Genomic DNA, 25770 nt, shown 5'->3' with positions numbered 1-25770 from the left:
TGATGCAACCTGCTGAAATAAGTTATTGCTCTCCTCAATTGCTTGTGTTTGCCCCTATATGTTCAGTATTGTTATCCATTGTTATCTAAGACCCACACAGTCTATGCTGTGAGAAACTGTCAATGAGTATAAAGATGACTCAATGTGAGAGGGTTTAACCTCAGATATGACATAGTGAAGTGTGTGTAGTGAAGTGTGTGTTTTCTCACTGACTGTCCTGGGTTCATGTTAAAGAGTGTTTTCTTTTTCTTGTTGTTATCTAAAGGATTGCTTTCTTCCTCAGGCCACAGTGGTTGACATTCCACAATCTGGCTTTCTCTACTGTTATACTGGTGGGTTGAGAGAGGGGAACACTGCTGAGGGCATAGTGGTGTGTATGCACTGGTGTGTGTGTCTGCATGCGTGCGTCCATTGTGTGTGAGTGTGTGTGTGTTATCTCGTCTGCTTATTTAAAGAGTATATTTTAGGGATTATGAGGCTCTGACTTTGTAGATAACAATCTGTAGTAAACACAACATCTCTTCTCTCTCCACTGTTTCTTTAAGCTCTATAGCAACAGTAGCGCAGATAATTCCACATAAAAAAAGTGTCGGCCATGGTTGAGAGTATGTGTGGAATTTTCATGGTCAATAAATTGTATATGTGTAAGGGGCAGAGGCATGAGTTAGTACTGGGAGTGGAACAGCATGGTATATCCACATGGCACCCCGCTATGAGGGCTCACTGTGCCTGGCTGTGGCTTGTCTTTAACAGCAATATTTTCCCTCTTATCACCATGCTGGTTTAGATAACATCTCACAGTGAATTACCTTATTATATAGATGGAGGCAGGAGAAGGAAAGAGAAGAGAGAGAGGAGGAAATGAGAGGTAGAAAGATGAGGAATAATTGAAAAAGTGAGGAAAAAATAATTAGAGGAAGGGAGGCAGGGAAGGAAAGAGAGAAGAGCGAGAGAAGAAATTGAGAGAAAAGGAGAGAAAGGAGAGCAACAGAGAGGGAGAGAGTAAGGTTTGTTTGGTTAGTGGAGCGTGATAGGCTGGTATATTGACAGAGACCCTTGCTGAGTGTTGAGCTTTGCTGATGTGTTCAATCATAAACGCCACAGCAATAATAGTAATAACCCACTGGGTTCTGGTAATATTTGGTTGAGATGTTGATCAATGAGATTTCAACCTTTATTCACCCACTCAAAAAGACAGCCAACAGTTATTTTATTTCAGTACTATAGTTGATTATTATACTTGGCTAATAATCAACTACATTTAAATATTGGCGTGAGGTTAAGAACACATTATGATCTGATTTGCCAAAAACACACCATGAATTCAACGGGGATTAACACCAATACATGAAGTGTGTTGATTCAATGTTTAGAAGTACTTGGCTTCTTTACATTAAACAAGGATAAGAGCCTGAGCTAAGAATAGGAAAACAAACGGTATCAACCAGGACCTTTCTGATGTTGAACGCTCTTGAAAAGCACCCACGATACATTTCTACTCATGCTGCAAAATGTATCTTCCAGACTTAGGGTCTATACTACTGTTGGCTATTGTCATTCTGTGTAACACAATTAGAGCAGTAACTTGGAAAAGCATTGGGTAAACCTTTGTCCATGTAAAAACTGTAATGCATTTTTTTTGGGTCGAAGTCAATAATGCTTGAAAAAATATATATATTGCACCACAAAATAGATTTACAAGCTAAAAACATAAATAAATAAGCCCAAAAATGCATTTCCGGCACAGGCTTCTGGAAACACAAATTACATTTTTTTTTTAAGGCACTGTCGGAACAGGCTTTCATGCTTTTAACTTAAGAACTGTCATCCCTTTACTCATTGGCCCATCCAGTACTACATGGCAATATGTCATTCAAGTCATACCAATGAAACATTTAATTTCTCACCATATATTTTCAAAAATCATTCTCCATTAGTTGCTCTTCCATCTTTAGTAAATCTTCCTCCGTCTCGTTCAGGTTGAAGTCGAATTCCTCAACCGGACTCACAAAGGAGACATAGGACTCTTGAAATTCTGAAAGTAGTTTTACATTTGTTCACTTCCAAATATAAACAGCCTAATTTCAATATCACAAAAAATTGTTTAAAAATTAAAATGTGTCATACTTGCTTCCGGCATAGGAAAAGGGTCTGATCCTTTGCAGCGCTTTGGTGAGGGGGATCTCTCATCTGATGAGGCAGAAGGAGACAGTCTCCCACATTACCTATCCCTGGAGCATGAAAATATTGGACAACGTAATTGCAATTCTTGGTAAAATTAGAATACCTTTCCTAAATACATCAATCAAGAATGAGAATAAGGGGTTGGCTTACGTTGTGAAGGGTCCTCTCACTATAATTGCTTGGTGGCTTGCACAGCGTTTTAGTTTCCCATTTCCCCTTACCACCAATATTTGGTGGCTTGAGTGGAGTTTTAGTTTCCCATTTCCCCTTACCACCAATATTTGGTGGCTTGCAGAACGTTTTAGCCTTTTGCTTCTTAGTGTCACTGGCTTTCTGGCGCTTCGGAGCAGATTTTAGTCGGGGGTTGGGTACAAAAATAACACATTCAAGTGTAAAATAACGGCGAATAGGGAGTCAATGTATATTAACAAGGAATATATAGAAGAATATCAAAAATGGACGATTCAAATATCACATTTAATCTATTGCTTCTGATATTGTTAAGTAGCCCAGACTGTTGTCTCTTTGCTATTATATGTGACATTTGAATTGTCAATTTTTTATACTCTTCTGTGTATTCATTGTTAATATCAACTGTTTGCGTGCACCTGTTGCACCAGTTACGCACAGCAGGTGTGTCTTAAGTACGTGTCTTCTTAATTTGTTTGTACGGCACTGATGCCGAAACGTATGCTCGTTCCTTTTTTATTTTTATGTAGCACCTTGCACTTTCACTTTTTGTATTCTTTTAAACATAGATTAAATTCATTATATTATTTTTGCGTCTCGGCCTCCTTGGGTTATTCCTTTTCATTGTTTTGAGTGCGAGTACTTTTTGAACTCTACAGATATTTTTTCTCCCACACATCGGCCCCCTTTCATTCAAGCCTGAGCGCAAACACTCATACTGGCTTTTTACAATATTATTAAGCCATAATTGCAAACCAAACCATTCCAATAGATCTGATCTTACTTGGCAAAACTGTGCAAAAGAGGCATAACTTTGTATTTCCTATGATAGGGCAGACACAGCCTTGCTGATGAGTTCATCGAGAGAAATGATTTCTCTTTTGCATTTGCGGATATTTGAGATACTTGGTCTTTGGAGTCACATGTAAGAATGAAGAAGTTGTCAGTTTGAGTATGGTGAATGACATCACAGACAATGTTTCCATTGTCTCTTATGTCTTTGAAAAATGCATACTTGTCCTGGAGGAGAAAGCAACCATCTCACGTTATTCTAGATGTATGGTTGGATGTTCTTTGAAGTATATTTCTCTTGGCTTGATTCAGACAGTCGCCTCGTCACTTGTACCAATGGATTATGATGGACTTTTGATGTCACGTTTAAGCCCCTGCAAATGGTTCTCAAACTCAACACAATTAATGTCATTGAGTGAGCAGATGTGAAATGCAACATCTGCCAAGTGAGTGAGATCATGTATCACCATAGACATACTTGCTCATCTCAACAAAGTGCATCAGCAGCAGTTTGGCATAATCAAGGTAATGCCTCCTCCTGTCAACAACTGAATCCAGCAAAATTGACATGGCTACACTGAGGGACATAAAGTTGTGATAGACCTTTTTGGAAACATATGTTTAATACCATGGGACCCATGTAGAGCAAAAACTGCCTGTACTCAGTGGGCTCGCATCGGTCAAGTTCTGTCAGTTACCGAGGTTGTAGGGCAAATTATTTTGCCAATAAGCCTTGAAAGCCTCTGACAACTTTGTTCTGAGAGGAAGACCGTCTGCATGTTCTAGGGCCATGTTTAAGGCAAATCAACATCCTCCTCATGACACCCAAGCACACCATATGCATATAATCTAATGGAAACCCTGAAATACAAGAAACTCCAGCATCTATCACTGGAGATGTAGCTACCTGATGGCAGCCATGTAGGCCAAGTTATTGAATTCCCAATTTCTCTCTGGATATGTCCCCTCAGAGTGCAACACTACCCTTCCGTTCCAAGAGCCTTTAATCTGACATCTTTCTCATGCAAAATATCCGCTATGGGATTTTAAGCATATTAGCATGGCTCGCAGTGGTGCATCACAAAGAAAAGCTTTGATTGTGACATGGTTATGTCAATTTCTCAGCTTGATACTTTCAATCAGGAGCACCTTCATTTCAGATAGGATATCACTCAGGTAATCATCCACAGGCCCTGGTTTAGCCTCTCCAGCGAATAAGGCAACAACAAATGGATGGAATCATTAAAGCTGCATAAATAGTCAAAAGTTAGCAGCTAGATAGTATACCTAACTACACATTGAAATGATGGTGTCCTTTTGGCAAATCCGATGTCAATGTGCAGTGAGGGAAAAAAGTATTTGATCCCCTGCTGATTTTGTACGTTTGCCCACTGACAAAGTCATGATCAGTCTATAATTTTAATGGTAGGTTTATTTGAACAGTGAGAGACAGAATAACAACAACAAAATCCAGAAAAACGCATGTCAAAAATGTTATAAATTGATTGCATTTTAATGAGGGAAATAAGTATTTGACCCCTCTGCAAAACATGACTTAGTACTTGGTGGCAAAACCCTTGTTGGCAATCACAGAGGTCAGACGTTTCTTGTAGTTGGCCACCAGGTTTGCACACATCTCAGGAGGGATTTTGTTCCACTCCTCTTTGCAGATCTTCTCCAAGTCATTAAGGTTTCGAGGCTGACATTTGGCAACTCGAACCTTCAGCTCCCTTTCTATGGGATTAAGGTCTGGAGACTGGCTAGGCCACTCCAGGACCTTAATGTGCTTCTTCTTGAGCCACTCCTTTGTTGCCTTGGCCGTGTGATTTGGGTCATTGTCATGCTGGAATACCCATCCACGACCCATTTTCAATACCCTGGCTGAGGGAAGGATGTTCTCACCCAAGATTGGACGGTACATGGCCCCGTCCATCGTCCCTTTGATGCGGTGAAGTTGTCCTGTCCCCTTAGCAGAAAAACACCCCCAAAGCATAATGTTTCCACCTCCATGTTTGACGGTGGGGATGGTGTTCTTGGGGTCATAGGCAGCATTCCTCCTCCAAACACGGCGAGTTGAGTTGATGCCAAAGAGCTCGGCTTTGGTCTCATCTGACCACAACACTTTCACCCAGTTCTCCTCTGAATCATTCAGATGTTCATTGGCAAACTTCAGACGGCCCTGTATATGTGCTTTCTTGAGCAGGGGGACCTTGCGGGCGCTGCAGGATTCCAGTCCTTCACGGCGTAGTGTGTTACCAATTGTTTTCTTGGTGACTATGGTCCCAGCTGCCTTGAGATCATTGACAAGATCCTCCCGTGTAGTTCTGGGCTGATTCCTCACCGTTCTCATGATCATTGCAACTCCACGAGGTGAGATCTTGCATGGAGCCCCAGGCCGAGGGAGATTGACAGTTATTTTGTGTTTCTTCCATTTGCGAATAATCGCACCAATTGTTGTCACCTTCTCACCAAGCTGCTTGGCGATGGTCTTGTAGCCCATTCCAGCCTTGTGTAGGTCTACAATCTTGTCCCTGACATCCTTGGAGAGCTCTTTGATCTTGGCCATGGTGGAGAGTTTGGAATCTGATTGATTGATTGCTTCTGTGGACAGGTGTCTTTTATACAGGTAACAAACTAAGATTAGGAGCACTCCCTTTAAGAGTGTGCTCCTAATCTCAGCTCGTTACCTGTATAAAAGACACCTGGGAGCCAGAAATCTTTCTGATTGAGAGGGGGTCAAATACTTATTTCCCTCATTAAAATGCAAATCAATTTATAACAGCAGGGGATCAAATACTTTTTTCCCTCACTGTACATAAACCCACCCTCACTCCAAATGTACTTTCACAAAGCAAGTGTAAAACAAGTTAGAGTTATTTTCAACTATTCAATGTTATTAAGGTAGAGCATAGCTATGCAAATTAGTATGGAATCTGATCAGTATCCGTATGTGTTGATATGGTAGCTCAGCAGAAACGAACACAGCTTGTTTACAAAGCTAAGCAGTGTACATCGAGAAAGGCATCACGATGGTAGACTCGTTCTCACTGAAGTACGTTATCCCTCACATACCAGTAGGTGTCACTGTTCAGGCTGGCATCGTTGGACTCTGGCTTAAGATTTTATTTCAATACTGGTATCTCTTTATTTAGGTTGATGGCATGACGTTGAAACAATGACGTCAATTCAAACATACCATTGTATTATCAACATTGAAACAAGGTCAAATAAAATATGTCTAATCAAATATGTAATTCAACATAATTTCAACCACCCGATATATATAGTGAACAAATATATAAACGCAACATGCAACAATGTCAACGATTGTATAAGTATCACATTTCAGGAGAAGACCCAGATGCAGACAGTGTCGAAGTAACAAAAGTTTATTACAAAAACAGGGGGCAGGCAAACGACAGGTCAAGGGCAGGCAGGGGTCAGTAATCCAGATCAGAGTCCAAAAGGTACAGAACGGCAGGCAGTCTCAGGGTCAGGGCAGGCAGAGGTCAATAATCCAGGGTGGTGTGACAAGGTACAGAGCAGCAGGCAGGCTCAGGGTCAGGGCAGGCAGAATGGTCAAAACCGGGAAAACTAAAAAAAACAGGAACTTGAAAAAGACAGGAGCAAGGGGAAAACCGCTGGTAGGCTTGACGAAATAAAACAAACTGGCAACAGACAAACAGAGAACACAGGTATAAATACACTGGGGATAATGGGGAAGATGGGCGACATCTGGAGGGCGGTGGAGACAATCACATAGACAGGTGAAACAGATCAGGGTGTGAAAATAAGGAAATCAGTCAATTTAAATCAATTCATTAGGCCCTAATCTATGGATTTCACATGACTGGGGAGCCAGGCCCAGCCAATCAGAATTATTTTTTCCCCACAAAAGGGCTTTATTACAGACATAAATACTCCTCAGTTTCATCAACTGTCTGGATGGCTGGTCTCAGGCGATCCCGCAGGTGAAGAAGCCGGATGTGGAAGTCCTGGGCTGGCATGGTTACATTTACATTTTACATTTACGTCATTTAGCAGACGCTCTTATACAGAGCGACTTACAAATTGGTTCATTCACCTTATAGCCAGTGGGATAACCACTTTACAATGTGTTTTTTAATTTTAATTTAATTTTAATTTTTTTTAATTTTTTAATTTTTTTATTTTGGGGGGGGGGGTTGGGGTAAGGGGGGATAGAAGGATTACTTTATCCTATCCCAGGTATTCCTTAAAGAGGTGGGGTTTCAAATGTCTCCGGAAGGTGTTGAGTGACTCCGCTGTCCTGGCGTCGTGAGGGAGCTTGTTCCACCATTGGGGTGCCAGAGCAGCGAACAGTTTTGACTGGGCTGAGTGGGAACTATGCTTCCGCAGAGGAAGGGGAGCCAGCAGGCCAGAGGTGGATGAATGCAATGCCATCGTTTGGGTGTAGGGACTGATCAGAGCCTGAAGGTATGGAGGTGCCGTTCCCCTCACAGCTCCATAGGCAAGCACCATGGTCTTGTAACAGATGCGAGCTTCAACTGGAAGCCAGTGGAGTGGGCGGAGGAGCGGGGTGACGTGAGAGAACTTGGGAAGGTTGAACACCAGACGGGCTGCGGCATTCTGGATGAGTTGTAGGGGTTTAATGGCACAGGCAGGGAGCCCAGCCAACAGCGAGTTGCAGTAATCCAGACGGGAGATGACAAGTGCCTGGATTAGGACCTGTGCCGCTTCCTGTGTAAGGCAGGGTCGTACTCTCCGAATGTTGTAGAGCATGAACCTACAGGATCGGGTCACCGCCTTGATGTTAGCGGAGAACGACAGGGTGTTGTCCAGGGTCACGCCAAGGCTCTTCGCACTCTGGGAGGAGGACACAACGGAGTTGTCAACCGTGATGGCGAGATCATGGAACAGGCAGTCCTTCCCCGGGAGGAAGAGCAGCTCCGTCTTGCCAAGGTTCAGCTTGAGGTGGTGATCCGTCATCCATACTGATATGTCTGCCAGACATGCAGAGATGCGATTCGCCACCTGGTTATCAGAAGTGGTCTGCTGTTGGGAGGCCGTTTGGACATACTGCCAAATTCTCTAAAAAAATATTATGGTAGAGAAATGAACATTCAATTCTCTGGTAACAGCTCTGGTGGACATTCCTACAGTCAGCATGTCAATTGCACACTCCCTCAAAACTTGAAACATCTGTGGCATTGTGTTGTGTGACAAAACTGCACACTTAAGTGGCCTTTTATTGTCCCCAGCACAAGGTGCACCTGTGTAATGCTAATGCTGTTTAATCAGCTTCTTGATATGCCACACCTGTCTGGTAGATGGATTATCTTGGCAAAGAAGAAACAGGGATGCTCACTAACAGGGATGTAAACAAATTTGTGCACAACATTTTAGAGAAATAAGCTTTTTGTGCATATTACATTTTTTGGGGATCTTTTATTTCAGCTCATGAAACATGGGACCAACACTTTACATGTTGCGTATATATTTTTGTTCAGTATATTTAATATAGGTGTGTGTGTGTGTGTGTGTGTGTGTGTGTGTGTGTGTGTGTGTGTGTGTGTGTGTGTGTGTGTGTGTGTGTGTGTGTGTGTGTGTGTGTGTGAGTACTGTATGTGTGAGTGTGTAGTCCAGTGAGTGTACGTCGAGCATGTGCAAGAGAGTCAGTGCAGAAAAATAAGAATAAAGAAGGCCGTACGCACTACCCTCTGTAGCGCCTTGCGGTCAGATGCCGAGCAGTTGCCATACCAAACGGTGATGCAACCAGTCAGCTCTCGATGGTGCAGCTGTATAACTTTTTGAGGATCCATGACAAATCTTTTTAGCCTCCTGAGGCGGAATTAGCGTTGTCATGCCCTCTTGACAACTGTCTTGGTGTGTTGACCATGATACATTTACATTTAAGTCATTTAGCAGACACTCTTATCCAGAGTGACTTACAGTTAGTGAGTGCATACATTTTCATACTGGCCCCCCATGTGAAACAAACCCACAACTCTGGCATTGCAAGCGCCATGCTCTACCAACTGAGCTACAGGGTCCACGATCAGCTCCTTTGTCTTGCTCACGTTAAGGGAGAGGTTGTTTCCTGGCACCAAAATGCCAGGTCTCTGACCTCCTCCCTATAGGCTGTCTCATCATCTGATCAGGCCTACCACCGTTGTGTCGTCGGCAAACTTAATGATGGTGTTGGAGCTGTCCGTGGCCACGCAGTCGTGTGTGAACAAGGGGTACAGGAGGGGACTAAGCACACACCCCTGAGGGGCCACGGTGTTGAGGGTCAGCATGGCAGATGTGTTGTTAACTACCCTCACCACCTGGGTGCGGCCTTTCAGGAAGTCCAGGATCCAGTTGCAGAGGGATGTGATCAGTCCCAGGGTTCTTATCTTAGTGATGATCTTGGAGGGCACTATGGTGTTGAACGCTGAGCTGTAGTCAATGAACAGCATTCTCATGTAGGTGTTCCTTTTGTCCAGGTGGGAAAGGGCAGTGTAGAGTTTTCAACATATACATTGTTTTGATGATTACGTTGAAATTAGATTGATGTAACAACCTGTTAGTCAGGTTAAGTCATTGTATTTAAGTTGAAGTTTTACCCTAATTTCCATCTTTGCAACGCTGGTTGTGTTTCAAACTTATACTCAGCAAAAAAAGTCTCTTTTTCAGGACCCTGTCTTTCAAAGATAATTTGTAAAAATCCAAATAATTTCACAGATCTTCATTGTAAAGGGTTTAAACACTGTTTCCCATGCTTGTTCAATTAACCATAAACAATTAATGAACATGCACCTGTGGAACGGTTGTTAAGACATTAACAGCTTACAGACGGTAGGCAATTAAGGTCACAGTTATGAAAACTTAGGACACTAAAGAGGCCTTTCTACTGACTCTGAAAAACACAAAAATAAAGATGCCCAGGGTCCTTGCTCATCTGCGTGAATGTGCCTTAGGCATGCTGCAAGGAGGCATGAGGACTGCAGATGTGGCCAGGGCAATAAATTGCAATGTCCGTACTGTGAGACGCCTAAGACAGCGCTAAAGGGAGACAGGACGGACAGCTGATTGTCCTCACAGTGGCAGACCACGTGTCCATGACAGACCACGTCTGTCATGGACTGGGGCGGTGTGTCACAGCATCATTGGACTGAGCTTGTGGTCATTGCAGGCAATCTCAACGCTGTGCGTTACAGGGAAGACATCCTCCTCCCTCAAGTGGTACCCTTCCTGCAGGCTCATCCTGACATGACCCTCCAGCATGACAATGCCACCAGCCATACAGCTCATTCTGTGCGTGATTTCCTGCAAGACAGGAATGTCAGTGTTCTGCCATGGCCAGCGAAGAGCCCGGATCTCATCTGGGACCTGTTGGATCAGAGGGTGAGGGCTAGGGCCATTCCCCCCAGAAATGTCCGGGAACTTGCAGGTGCCTTGGTGGAAGAGTGGGGTAATATCTCACAGCTAGAACTGGCAAATCTGGTGCAGTCCATGAGGGGGAGATGCACTGCAGTACTTAATGCAGACTGTTACTTTTGATTTTGCCCCCTTTGTTCAGTGACACATTATTCATTTTTTTTTTTACACATTACGTTTGCTGAAAATAAATGCAGTTGACAGTGAGAGGACATTTCTTTTTTTGTTGACATATTACGTTGAAACAAAGTTGATTCAACCAGTTTGTGCCCAGTGGGAACATTCATATTTCACCCGAGTCATTACTAGCCTGGGGGAGAGGAGCTGCTCTGACTGTCACTCAGAGAGAGAGAGAGAGAGAGAGAGAGAGAGAGAGAGAGAGAGAGAGAGAGAGAGAGAGAGAGAGAGAGAGAGAGAGAGAGAGAGAGAGAGAGAGAGACAAACAGATGGAGGAAGACATTCTCCAAAGGGAAATGTGTCTCTGTGACTGACATTCACTTCACCACAGGAGAGGAGAGAGAGGAGAGAAGAGTAGAGAGTAGATGGTGGGCATTGGAACAGGCCTGAGGCTACTATTACAGTCAACCATGAACTTCTTCCACCCCTCCTCTCTCTCTCTCTGCTGTAGCGTGTTCTGGCTGGTAGAGCATGCTGTGGAAGGCTAGTGGCGTATCCTATCATTATGGAATGAAAAACATCTATGCTTTAATATGTGTCTCATGGTCTCTGCCTGCATTTACACCCACCCACCTACCACCGATTTACACACACACAGTGAATAGCGTGAATGCTTTTTGCGTGTGCAGGCCTTGAAGGCAGATCAGGGAGAGAGAGGGATGTGGTTAACATCTTAGGTATTAGCCCTGAGGAACTGAAGTATCACAATATTATCATAATATCTGCTAGCCAGGAGAACAGGGTAGAGGAGAGCACTAATTCAATCTATCTGGTTGGATTTCTCTGGATGTGGAGGAGTTTGGTTGAAGCCCTCAGAGATGTCCTGTAGCTCAGTTGGTAGATCATGGCGCTTGCAATGCCAGCATTGTGGGTTCAATTCCCACGGGGGGCCAGTATGAAAAAAGTATGCAAAAAGTATGATAAATGTAAGCACCTCACTAACTGTAAGTCGCTCTGGATAAGAGTGTCTGCTAAATGACTAAAATGTTAATGTTTGACCCAGTTTATGTCTGGCTCACAGGTGCTATACTGTAGAGATCAATAGAATCTGCCCTTTAGATCTGTGGAAATATGCTCTCAGATGGACGCCCTCCAGGACTGCGTTTACAAGTATGAATTATTTTTGGAATGTTATCAAAGCTTCCAAGGTCATCCATATGGATCCTTCAGAGCTCTGACATTGAGATTCCATCTTGGTTTCTGTAATGGTTCATATTATCACTATCTCTCTCCCCTCTTCCATTCCATTCCATTCCACTCATCTCATCCTCTCTCCTCTCCTGCAACTCCTCTCTGAACATTTCACCACACGTTTGTAGGCTCAACTCTTTTCCAAAACGGGTGATATTTTCCGTCGAATTCAATTGATTTTCATAACTATCAGCTTAGAAAATCTCCTTTTGTATCGCGTTACAATCACAGACTGTTTCCATTCTCCAGAGCAGAACAGACCTTAAGCCCTGCAAGCATCTCCTCCAAAGACCTTACATGCACTCTATGAGAGCCTAATACACTCTCATTGGGCATGGCCGCCAATCAAAACCCTTAATCCTAGCGCTCCATCGCCACATCTGTATGATTGTCTAAAGATGGCAGCCAGAGGGACGATCTAACCATAGAATTATAATGACTAGAACGGACATCCTCATAAAAAATTAACAAACACTAACAGAGCCTTAGAATACATTATATGTCTTGAAATGATATGCGGTCTTGCATTATCTGCATATTGTGTCCCTGTAGTGAACTCTTCCCGGTAAAACAAGCGTTCCATTATGCTGTATGTCTAATGATAGGTTGTTACTGCTGGCATGTGTCAGAGTCATGGTGGGGTGGAGGCAGCAGGCCAAATGAAGAGGCGGGGTGGAGGGAGATACGGAGCCAAAACATGATTTATCTCTCTTCTACCATCTCCATCTATCTCTGTCCTCACGCTTGGCTGGAAGCTGGAGCTTCACTAGAATTCCAACACGGACAGTTTATAGCCTCAATCCGGTTATTAGCTAAATAAATACCAGAGACTGCCAGTTATTGGACTAATTTAGAGTATTGGTGGATGTTAACATTGTTATTAATTGTGAATAACATTAATTGTCTTTGCTATAACTAGGAAACAGGACCAGACCTGTCAAGTCAATGTGAATCCAACACATCCTCCTTCCAGCAGCAGTTAGCTCTCAATATTGGCATGGTCTCTAGGCATTGCATATCGAATCCTCTGATTAATACATTCCGACCTGAGTTCCACTCCTAACTGTCACCACACCCACATAATGGCTACCTGTACAGAGGCTCTCCCCATGGAATGTGTTTAAAGAAACCATTATGGGTTGAAGAATCACATAAAACTCTGAGCAAAAGTTGTTACAGGGACTGAAAGTGATAGGTACTCCTCTGCATCTTCTGTTCACAGGGGAAAATATTATTCTACCCCACAGTAATGTCCAATCCATCAGAGAATTATGAAAATCGTCTGCTCCAGTTCCTCAGAAATGACCTCAGACACCAAGTGTAATACAGAGAGACAGACGGGCGAGACCGCTAAAATATATTTTCTTGAAATGTGTCTGATTTGAATAGCCTAAACATCTTTCTGCTGAAGACCACAGCACTGACTTAACATTTTATGAAAATTGGCATACATTAAACAGTATCTCTGCCAAATGAATATTTATTTAGAAAGAATAATACTTTTTTAACATTGGTAAATATTTTTTCTTAAACCTCTGATTTTCCGCGCGTGGGGAATTAAGTGTTCAGGTGATGATGTCAGATTGCTTAGACAGAGCTAATGTCAGACATGTTCACTTAAAAAAACTCCTGTCTCTGCCCTGTTGTAGTGGAACATTTTCCTGTCAGACCACTCAAACAGTGAGCTGCTAAAAGCTCTCATGGGCCATACTTAACCACTACACTACTTAAACCTTACATAGTTATTACATACTTCCACGCAGTAAAAGCACACAGTATATACACTACATTAACAAAAGTATGTGCACAGCTGCTTGACAAACATTTCATTCCAAAATCATGGGCATTAATATGGAGTTTGTCCCACCTTTGCTGCTATAACAGCCTCCACTCTTCTGGGAAGGCATTCCACGCCTCCCGAGTGGCGCAGTGATCTAAGGCACTGCTTCTCAGTCCTTGAGGCGTCACTACAGACCCCCTGGTTCGATTCCAGGCTGTATCACAACCGGCCATGATTGGGAGTCCCATAGGGCGGCGCACAATTGGCCCAGCGTCCCTTCACTGTAACTAAGGTGCCTAGCCCGAACCTTGAAAAACAGCCCCAGACCATTATTCCTCCTCCACCAAACTTTACAGAGCCACGTGTAGCTCAGTTGGTAGAGCATGGCGCTTGTAACGCCAGGGTTGTGGGTTCATTTCCCACGGGGGGCCAGTATGAAAAACAAAAAGTATGCACTCAATAACTGTAAAGTCGCTCTGGATAAGAGCGTCTGCTAAATGACTAAAATGTAAATGTAGTAACCAAAAAAGTGCCTTTCAACAGTCTTGAAGGAGTTCCCACATATGCTAAGCACTTGTTGGCTGCTTTCCCAAACCATCTCAATTGGGTTGAGATCGGGTGATTGTGGAGGCTAGGTCATCTGATGCAGCACTCCATCACTCTCCTTCTTGGTCAAATAGCCCTTACACAGCCTGGAGGTGTGTTTTGGGTCATTATCCTGTTGAAAAACAAATGATAGTCCCACTAAGCGCAAACCAGATGTACTGTATGTGCACTGTATGTGTGTTCAGCAAATTTTAAATCACTTCAGAGTGCCTTCTACAATAGGGAGAGAGGACATCAGCTGTCTTTACTATATGGTTTTACTGCGTGGAAGTATGTAAGAAGTATGTAAGGTATATGTGGTTTAAGTAGTGTAGTGGTGAAGTATGGCCGATGAAAGCTTTTAGCAGCTCACTGTTTGAGTGGTCTGAGAATAACATTTTTCACTACAAAAGGTTAGCGACAGCAGTTTATCTGTCTGATTTTAGCTCTGTCTAAACAATCTGATATCATCACCTGAACACTTAATTCACCATGCACGGAAAATCAAAGGTTAAAGAAAATAATATGTATATACTCTGCTTCAACTTTGACATAGCTATTCCATCCCTGAGCCATTTAGAGATGGGCCATTTAAAAGTTGGGCCATTTTAGAGAGATAGCACATTTTAGACCTGTACACTGTTTGCGTTCTGATCATTCCTGATCTTCCATAGCTCTGTTCCACCCTTACGTCTGGCCCTTATTCCTCTGTTCAGTCATTGATATCCTAATGTGCAATGTGCAGGTAGTAATTACCAGTAGGGAGCCCCCCTCTTAGCGGTAATATAAAACCTTCCCTCCAAGACTAGAACAGAAGAGAGCTGCTGTATATGTTTAACTGTCTTAAATGGTTTAAGCTGGAGGTGGGTTTGTGATGATGAACAAGTTGAGGAATACCAGTGTTGCATGAAGCCCTTTATTTGTTAGGTGATGTGCTGTATCTTTTAAATGAGGGTGATTTTTCTCATTAAATAAAATGTATGAAGTGAGGAGATGTATTAACTCTGTTCCGCCTACTCTATAATTACTACTATTCCCCCCACTGACTGGTTCAGCTCTGGTGATAAAACATAAATAATACAGCTTTATAAAGACTTAATATAGTACTTAAACTACCTGGAGAGGATGTGAGACGGAAATGTGCTGAATCAGCTCGGGGACGGTATCTTTAGGATCGTATAGGAACCTCTCTCTCAGCCTCTATTTCTCTCTCTCTCTCTCTCTCTCTCTCTCTCTCTCTCTCTCTCTCTCTCTCTCTCTCTCTCTCTCTCTCTCTCTCTCTCTCTCTCTCTCTCTCTCTCTCTCTCTCTCTCTCTCTCTCTCTCTCTCTCTCTCTCTCTCTGGTGGAGTTTGCAATGGTTATGGTTGTAACTTTTTAGGTCCGTTACAATTAAGTATTAATAATTATGTAAATATTGGGCAAATAAAGGTATTTTTAAATTAAAATCTCTCTCTCCCTCTCTCTCTCCTTGCGTTGTGTGTGCTCTGTAGCCCATTAATGTCGTATCCAGAGGGAGAAACAACTTGTGATACTGATTTCTGCTCTGACCTTTTCACAGTACAAACACCAGGGTGAGAGAGAGGATGGTTGAGAGAGAGAGAGAGAGAGAGAGAGAGAGAGAGAGAGAGAATGAGGGGATGCAGAAGGTGAAATGGTCATGGGGTGTGGGATCTAGGGTTAGGGTATTGAGGGTGAGAGTAAGGGGGTTAGGGATGAGGCAGCGGTGATCTGAGGTAATGCCTACTTGATCAGGCAGCACATTGCACATATATTTGCCTACAGCTAGTAGGCCCACCACTTCCTCCCTTTGAATGAACCTCAGCCTTTACTATCCCCACAGACAGACACCATGGAGCAGATGGGGTTAAGGGTTCTAGAGAGGACTTTTGCTGGGGGGTCTACTCTACTAGCTGGGCTTTAATCTAGCTCCATCATTATAGACTATCTGTAGACTCTAAGAGACTCATGTCTCTGTGTGTCTGACATGACCAGGGCTCAGAGATATTAGCGCTCTGAGGTCTGTCTCTCCTATGGGCTACAATAGTGATTTACACCCCACAAAACACCGCAAAATCTATTCACATCAAAGTTAAAACAGAGTTGTGGTGAACCACATGAAAGTGTGTTTGTTCTGTTGTTGTTCTCTGCAGGCAATCTGGTTCTCCTGCTTTCCAGATGTACACACTCCTTCAAAGATCAGAGGTCGCTTCTCCAACCTTCTCCTCTCCTACTTCTGTTGTCATCCCTTCTCTTCATCTCTGCTTTCCAAACTCTCTGTTTTACCCCACCACCACTTCTTCATCTACCCCTCTTCCCCTATGTTACCCACACTGCCATTCTTGTGACCTCTTCTCTCTTATGCCCTAGCTCCACTCCTATATTCTCTTCTCTCCTCTTCTTTCCTATTCCCCCCTGTTTTTTTCTGTCCTGTCCTACTCAATGTGGCTCTTATTTTACTCTGTGACATCATTCCTCCATGCATGGTGATCCGGGAACTAATCCCCCCCCACAGCAAAGATAAGAAAGACTCATTATTTTATTATTTTCCTTTTTCACGCTACCCTTTTTCCATCTCTCTTTGTTTATAGTATACTGTCTCACTCTGTGGACAAATGTGAATGTATGTCATTAGTACACTTTACCAATGAATTTGGGGTGGGTCCTACTATCACCCCTAACAACCAAAAGTACACAAAAGTACCACCCAAAGAAAACGGGTACACAAAAGAACCCAAAAGTACCCGAAACAGGTACCCCACAAAAAACAAAAGTACCCAAAAGAACCAGAATTTTGTCCCACGTCACGGTTTACAGGAAACGTCACTGATGACGCTTGAGGGAACCGGATTATCTCTGAGAGTAATGTATAATCAAATGACTCCCTCTAGCGTGTAGAGGACAACCAGTCCAAAAGAGCAAGCCATTACTGACATGTCCGAAACGTGAACCTGAACTGATCATTTGGGTACTTGTTTGGGGTTGTTTGGGGTTCTTTTGGGTACTTTGGAGTTCTTGTTGGTACCTGTTTGGGGTTGTTTAGGGTTCTTTTGGGCAGTGGTGGGAAAAGTACCCAATTGTCATACTTGAGTAAAAGTAAAGATACCCGTCTAGTGTTCAACCTTCCCAAGTTCTCTCACGTCACCCCCCTCCTCCGCACACTCCACTGGCTTCCAGTTGAAGCTCGCATCCGTTACAAGACCATGGTGCTTGCCTATGGAGCAGTGAGGGGAACGGCACCTCCGTACCTTCAGGCTCTGATCAGTCCCTACACCCAGGCGAGGGCATTGCGTTCATCCACCTCTGGCCTGCTGGCTCCCCTTCCTCTGCGGAAGCATAGTTCCCGCTCAGCCCAGTCAAAGCTGTTCGCTGCTCTGGCACACCAATGGTGGAACAAGCTCCCTCACGACGCCAGGACAGCGGAGTCACTCACCACCTTCCGGAGACATTTGAAACCCCACCTCTTTAAGGAACACCTGGGATAGGATAAAGTAATCCTTCTACCCCCCAAAAAAAAAAAAAAAAGTATAATTGTAAAGTGGTTATCCCACTGGCTATAGGGTGAATGCACCAATTTGTAGTCGCTCTGGATAAGAGCGTCTGCTAAATGACGTAAATGTGCCCTTGAGCAAGGCACTTAACCCTAATTGCTCCTGTAAGTCGCTCTGGATAAGAGCGTCTGCTAAATGACTAAAATGTAAATGTAAATGTAAAAGTGAAAGTCACCCAGTAAAATACTACTTGAGTAAAAGTCTAAAAGTATTTGGTTTTAAATATATTTAAGTATCAAAGTGTGTGTAATTGCAAAAATATAATTAAGTATCAAAAGTAAAGTTGGCAAACTATAAATAGTAAAGTACTTGAGTAGTACTTTAAAGTATTTTTACTGAAGTACTTTACACCACTGCTTTTGGGTACCTGTTTGAGGTACCTTTGGGTACTTTTGAGTTCTTTTAGGTACCTGTTTGGGGTTGTTTGGGGTTGTTTTGGGTACTTTTGGGTTAGTTTGGATACCTGTTTGGGGTTCTTTTGGGTACTTTAGGATACTCTTGTTTTTTTTGGGGTTGTTTGGGATGATTAGTAGGACCCCCTGTGGTTAGTACTGGCAAGACATCAACCTTTTCCAACAAATTGAATTATAGACGGGTGGGTTGTTTAGCAACAAAACCAATGTGTGCGTAACTTTTGGGCAAAACAGACTGGGTTGTCATAGAATCAAAGGATTGTTTACAACATGTAAACTATATTTCCTCTCCAAATGTTTATTGAAAACATAAATAGATTTCCACAATGAGCACTTGTTGTCTCGGAAATACATTGTTACAGTTGTTGGTTAGCTAACTAGAGAATTTTTGACATATTAGCATAGATGTCACATGAGTCAAAATACCTGAATAAAAGACATGGTATCAATAACAAGATACAACGAGCTGAAACAAGCCACCTACGATTCCCCACATGGCAGCTTCTTGTCATTGTTACTAGCTATCTGGCCGTCCAGATTCATAACAACACACAGCCTTCTGCCTCTGTGATGCGTGCGCATCGTTGTGACGTTGTTAGGCAACCTGTCTATTGTCTTTAACTTTCAGAGGTTTATGTTTTATAGACCTCTCTGTGCATGAATCTGTATTTATCTCGAACTAACTGTTTCCCTCGCTTCACAACTGTTGAGTAAAAAAAGGAAGCCTTGTTTCCTCCCAGTCTGATACACCCTGCTCTCTGCTCCAGTAGGAAAACAATTACAACGTTTCCATGGAGGGATTTAAATAGTTTTTAATTATTTAATCTCTCTAAATCTCCCATGCCATCTCTCAGCACTTCACATGCGGGCGATGAAAGGATTAGTCATGAGGGAGTCTCTCTCTTTTTTCTCTCCCTCTGTTTTCCATTAGAAGTGGGAGCACAGTCTCACTCTCATTTGTTTTAGCAAAACACACACTCCCTCGTTCACTACTTAGCTGGAGAGAGTGACAGTGAGGACAAACACAGTCACACAGTAACACACACACACCAACCAGCTGCAGAAGATGACAGGGAGGAGAGGAATATAAATCTCCTCACTGAGTCTATAGAGACGGAACAGAAGTAATTGTTTTAGATGATTATACACTGTTTGACTTTTATTAACTATGCATATCTCAGCATGATCAAATATCATCCTATTTACTTCACTCACATCCTGTAATGTCATCATCATCATCATCATCATCATCATCACCACCACCATCATTATATTTGTTGTTATCAGCATTTTCAGTATCCTCTTCGTTGTCACCTTCATCCTTATCCTTATTATCACAACTATAATTATCATCATCACCCTCAATATTAAGGACTTTTGATTTGGTCTAGTGATGTGTTAACTTGATCATATCTCTAGAGTGCCCATTTGTATTTATTTATTAAATTTTATTTTTTTAGGGTAGCTCAATTGAGACCAGGGTCTCATTCCCAATGGTGCCCTGAGTACAATAATTTTTTCTCACAAACAGGAAGATTTCTCTTTACATTACAAATTAAACAAGAAGACAGTTTCAACAAATAAACCACCACAATTAATCAAAACAACTGCAATCCTCAATGAATTCATTCAACACCAGAGTCCTAAACTGCCCTAGCGGCACCAGAGAACCAAGATGCAAGGAATAGTGTAGGTTATTCCAACAATTGGGAGCATTAAAACTAAAGGAGGATTTAACTACATTGGTAGAGACCAGAGGGACCTCAAGAGTTTACCAATCATGCGAGCGGGTTTGGTAGCTCGTTCTGTTATACGTTAGCAAGGAAGTTAGGTAAGTTGGAAGCTTGTGCAGTACAGCTTTGTAAACAAAAAGGGAATAATGAAGTGATCTACGGGACTTTAATGAGGACCAGCCAACCTCTTGATACAGGATGCAGTGGTGAGTATTAAAACTGTCACCTGTGATAAAGTGAAGAGCGCTATGGTAGATGGCATCCAAAGGTTTAAGAGTAGTGGCTGCTGCAATCTGGTAAGTAGTGTCACCATAGTCAAGAACTGGCAGGAAAGTTGACTGTACAATCTGCTTCCTGCTATTTAGGGAGAGGCAAAATCTTAAAAAAAAAAAATAAGCCCACTTTAAATCTTAGCTTTTTAACTAGCTCATCCATATGTTTTCAAACATTAAGTCTTTGTCAATCCAAATGCCCAGATATTTATAGGCGGGTATCCGAGTGATGGGAAAAGCATTCAATAAATAAATATGTAGTTCATCTGAAACATTTTTGCGAGAATTAGAGAACAACATATATTTAGTCTTTCCCAGTGCATGTCACACTCTGTCCTGCTTCACTTCACCTGTCTGCCCTTGTCAGCATCAGCTGAAGCATTACTCATTCCATATGTGTTGCATCTGGAGGTGCGTGTGTGTGTGAGCCCCACATATGTGTGTTTTCGCGTCATGTGTGTCTGCGCGCGTTAGCATGCGTGCATGTGTGTGTTTGTACACGTGCATGCATTTAAGAGCTGTAACTGCCTGGATTAGATAATTACAGGAAGTGTGTACTGGCGCTGGCATAACACCACTGCCACATCCCCTCTGTCTTTACCATAGAGATCTAATACCATTTAAAAACACACACACTGCTTGAGATCAATGATGCTACCAAAACAATCAGACTAATCTCAATCCTAATAGCACCGACCTTTTAAAACAAACCTTTCTACCACACATATCTCTATTGCTAGCACAACTAAGAGACTGGATCTAAAATCTGAAAAATAAACTGAAACTATCTGTCTCTACCAAGATATCTAATACTATAGAGACACTCTCTGTCTCTAGATGTAATGCTACTAAAAACACACAGACGCTGAAATAACAAATGACAGAATCCCCATCCTGAAACACTGGAGTTTAGAAAGCCCTGTAGGTGTTTGCAGTAACTTAAACCTTGACATATAACTCCAGAGAAGTTGTGTCTGAGGAGACAGGTAGAGGGAGGTGATGGTGAGGGTAGCCAGGAGTATTCCGTGTAGGGTCCCGTGTTGCTCAGTTGGTAGAGCATGGTGCTTGCAATGCCAGGGTTGTGGGTTCGTTTCCCACGGTGGGCCAGTATGAAAAAATATATGCACTCACTAACTGTAAGTCGCTCTGGATAAGAGTGTCTGCTAAATGACTAAAATGTAAATGTAAATGTATTCTCCTCAGTGCAAGAGAAAATGGCAGCTCCAATTTGGGAAAGGGAAGAATAGAAATAGAGAGTCTCCTTTGATCATATAAACCACCTGTGTGCTAGACTGTTCTGCCTGACACTATAAACCTTAGGGGTTTTCATAACACACTCCAGACCCTGTCTCATCTTATTCTGTGCTTCATAGCCCAGGGCATGCAGACCACCACAGCCCACAGGAAGTGGCCCTCTCTGGGGCTGTAGCTCCTGATTCTGGTCCTTTACCTCCACACCTAGGCTCCAGAGCTGTAGACATGATAGAAGGAAAACCTGACAGGTTTGATTAGAGGGAAAATACACTATACAAAATATTACAGTTTTTTTCAATTGCTAACATGCATTGGTCAAAACTGAAGTCACATTGTCAAAACTCTTCAAACAGTCAGCGAAACAGAAGTGTATGTGGACCAAACTGTGAATCATTTTTCATTACTTTCACACAAAATGCATTCAATGACCACATTCTCCAAAATCCATGAACTCTTTTCTCATTCATACTCCACCACCTGCAAAACTGTATATTTGCAGCACATGTTTTCAAATGCTAACACACTGTTTCCAAAACTGTTAAAAACACATTCAAAACAGAATGATGGCAAATGTTGTGCATTTCTGCAGTAACCAGATTGAAACATATAGAACATCTCTTTCATCATTCCAAACACAGCTGATTGCAATTTCAGCTGAAAGCCTACCCAAGTGTCCTGTTTTTAGTCTCGTTACCAAACAAACAAAAGAGGACGGCTTCTGAATGATTTAGTTTGGAAACATGGATCAAGGAAGACAGGTTGGTGGGGAAGAAGAGTGGCAGGGAGAGGGAGAATGCGTGGAGGACAAAGGAGAGGAAGACCAAGAGCGGTGGTCTCTGATGAGATAAGGGCCACAATTATTGACCATGTTGTAAACCATGGCCTCTCTTTGAGAGAGGCCGGTTTAAGGGTGCAACCAAATCTGCAGCTTTCAACAGTTGCACCAATAGTACGAATTTTCCGGCAAAACAACAGGTGAGATGTGCATCCTTCAATGATAATTGAACTACATATTACAGTACAATACAGTATGTTCACATTTTTACATGTACTGACATTTTGTAATATATTTGTTTTGTGTTTTTCAGTAGGATCCAAAGGTTGCCTCCCACAGGAGGGAGAGACAGAATATTATCAGATGCGCAGGAAATTGCCATTGTTGATATGGTAATTGGCAACAATGTAATAAAACTACAGGAAATTCGTGACAGAGTGCTGGCAGACAATATCACTTTTGGGAATGTGAATACGGTCAGCACAACGACAATTGCCAGAGTCCTAGAGAAACATAAAATAAGGATGAAGCAGTTGTACACCTAACCTTTTGAGAGAAACGGTGAACCTATGAAAGAACTCCGGTATCAATATGTCCAGGTAAGATGTCTGTTCAATAACCAAACAGGGTACAAACACAGCTATGCATAATGTAAAGTACTGTAAAACTGTGGATTTACTGTATTTTAGAGAGTAATGGAGATGGAAGCCAGGCAAACTGCACATACGTTCATCTATGTGGATGAAGCTGGATTCAACCTGGCAAATACACGCCGCAGGGGAAGAAATGTGATTGGACAGAGAGCAACCGTGGATGTCCCAGGCCAGAGAGGAGCTAACATCACAATGTGTGCAGCACTGTCCAATGATGGTTTACTGTTACACAAACCACTCATTGGCCCCTACAATACATGGAGGCTCATTTCTTTTCTGGATGAGCTGCATAATCTATTTTTGCCAGTGGAGGAGAGAGGGGCAAGAAACTCCCCTACCTTCATTGTTGTGTGGGATAATGTGGCATTCCACCACTCTGCTGCAGTCACAGACTGGTTTGCTGCACATCCCAGGATGTCAGTACTATTCCTGCCTCCATACTCCCCCTTCCTAAAGCCCATAGAGGACTTTTTCTCTGCCTGGAGGTGGAAGGTTTATGACCACCATCCACATGACCAGATGTCCTTACTGAATGCCATGAATGCAGGTTGTGGAGACACTTCTCCTGAAGACTGCCAGGGTTGGATTAGACATTCCATTAGATACTTTCCAAGATGCATCGCCAGAGAAGATATAAGATGTGATGTTGATGAGAACTTGTGGCCAAATGCAGGAGAGAGGGAGAACTAGAACCCTCACAGTACTGTACAGTATGAGTGATTATACTATACATGTTGTTGATGGGTTGTTTTGTAATTATTATTGCAGCCCTGGAATTTCAGGAATTAGTTTTTTGTTTCAACCTTTTATTTTTCACAAGTAAATTACTATATGCAAAGATATAGAAAAAATAAAGGCTAATGAAGCAAATTGCTGCATTTCTGAATCATTCTTGTTACATATACTTTAGTACAGTCAATAAAGTGAAAAGGTGTTATTCTTATTCTATAATGAAATACTGATTTATGTGAAAAATCATTCAAACTTCAAAGAGGAAAGTTAATCATTTATGTAATGCTCCCTGTTGTTAGTGTTTTTTAGGTCAGTGTGTTATGAGTGACAATGTATGCTTTCTGAGTGAGAATTGTTGCCAGTGTTATGGTCGAACAATCTTATTTTGAGACATGTATGAAGTGTTTTGGTGGTTTTAGTGTGTTTTGGAGGTGAGATTAACTGTTTGGCCAAGATGCATGTTGGTAATGCAGACTGTGTGAAGAGCTTTAAAAAAGTGGCTTCAGTATTCACCGATGCTTGTTAACAATTGAAAAAAACTGTAAGAACACCTGCTTTTTCTATGACATAGACTGACCAGATGAATCCAGGTGAAAGCTATGATCCCTTATTGATGTACATTTTTTAAATCCATTTCAGTCAGTGTAGATGAAGGGGAGGAGACAGGTTAAAGTGGACGCCTTGAGACAATTGAGACCTGGATTGTGTATGTGTGCCATTCAGAGGGTGAATGATTTAAGTGCCTTTGAACGGGGTATGGTAGTAGGTGTCAGGCGCACCAGTTTGTGTCAAGAACTGCAACACTGCTGGGTTATTCACACTCACCAGTTTCCCATGTGTACCAAGAATGGTGCACCACCCAAATGACATCCAGCCAACATGACACAACTGTGGGAAGCATTGGAGTCAACATGGGCCAGCATCCCTGTGGATCGCTTTCGACACGCAATATTAGGAAGGTGTATCTAATGTTTGGTATACTTAGTGTATGTGAATGTGTGTGTGTGTGTGTGCATTTGTGTGTGTGTTAACCATGTGTTCAGTCGCTAATAAACTTCACCATCCAAATCAACCTCATGGTCTAGTTACACACTGCCTCCTCTTTAAGATAAATAAATAACTAAAACTGAGAGATAAAGGCAGAAGGATAAAGTTCCTCCCTAGATACAGATCTACTGCCAGTTTTACATTATGCCCCAAATGGTTAAGGTTATAATTTGTGGACTGTATGCTGATACTAGATCTGTGCCCAAGGACAGCCACTACCCAGGGTCAGATAAAGACAACACTTCCATTTCCTGTCTGATGAAAGGAATTCCTCCCCTCATGACAGCTGATAGGCTGGACTGTGAGGATCAAATAACCCATTAAGCAATCACAACATCTTTCCCAGACATCCAAGTTTTTACCAATGCTCTTCTGGGAGAAGCTTTGGGATGTGACTAGTGTTCTTCCTGATATATCTTTATCTAGAACAGAAACTTTGTAATGCAAAATGTATCTTCAAGTTCAAATAACATATGATACAACAAAACATGAGCCAAGTACTAGATATATTAGCATTATTACCTTAGGTTCTGTCTCTGATACATCTGGCTTGTATTACTCTGCCTTACTGTAAATACTGTTGAAAGATGAGCTCATTACTTTAGTAACTTTCTGACCACATCAAAAGGCATAACTGCAGGGGGCTATTAACCTACATTAGTTATTAGCCTTCATTGGAGCGGGTCGAGAGCTTCAAGTTCCTCGGTGTGCACATCACTAAGGAATTAACTTGGTCCACACACACCCACACAGTTATGAAGAGGGCACGACAGCGCCTCTTCCCCCTCAGGAGGCTGAAAAGATTAGGCATGGGCCCCTCAGATCCTCAAAAAGCTGCACCATTTAGAGCATCTTGACTGGCTGCATCACCGCTTGGTACAACAACTGCAAGGCACCCGACTGCAAGGTGGTACAGAGGGTGGTGAGTACGGCCCAGTACATCACTGGGCCTAGCTCCCTGTCATCCATGACCTCTATGCCAGCCGGTGTCAGAGGAAGGCCCAAAATATTGTCAAATACTCCAGCCACCAAATTCATAAATT

At 42.5% G+C, this 25770-nt stretch overlaps 1 protein-coding gene across 1 annotated transcript in view; it reads left to right on the top strand.

Annotated features, from left to right (window-relative positions):
• The window catches only part of LOC121576579 (semaphorin-3E-like), a 65839-nt gene that overhangs the window by 1110 nt on the left and 38959 nt on the right, over positions 1-25770 (top strand). The window lies entirely within an intron of this gene.

The sequence above is a fragment of the Coregonus clupeaformis genome, chromosome 23 (assembly GCF_020615455.1).
Source record: "Coregonus clupeaformis isolate EN_2021a chromosome 23, ASM2061545v1, whole genome shotgun sequence".
Classification (NCBI taxonomy): Eukaryota; Metazoa; Chordata; class Actinopteri; order Salmoniformes; family Salmonidae; genus Coregonus; species Coregonus clupeaformis.
The sequence above is the reverse complement of the archived record's forward strand: the minus strand, read 5'-3'. Positions and strand labels throughout refer to the sequence as shown.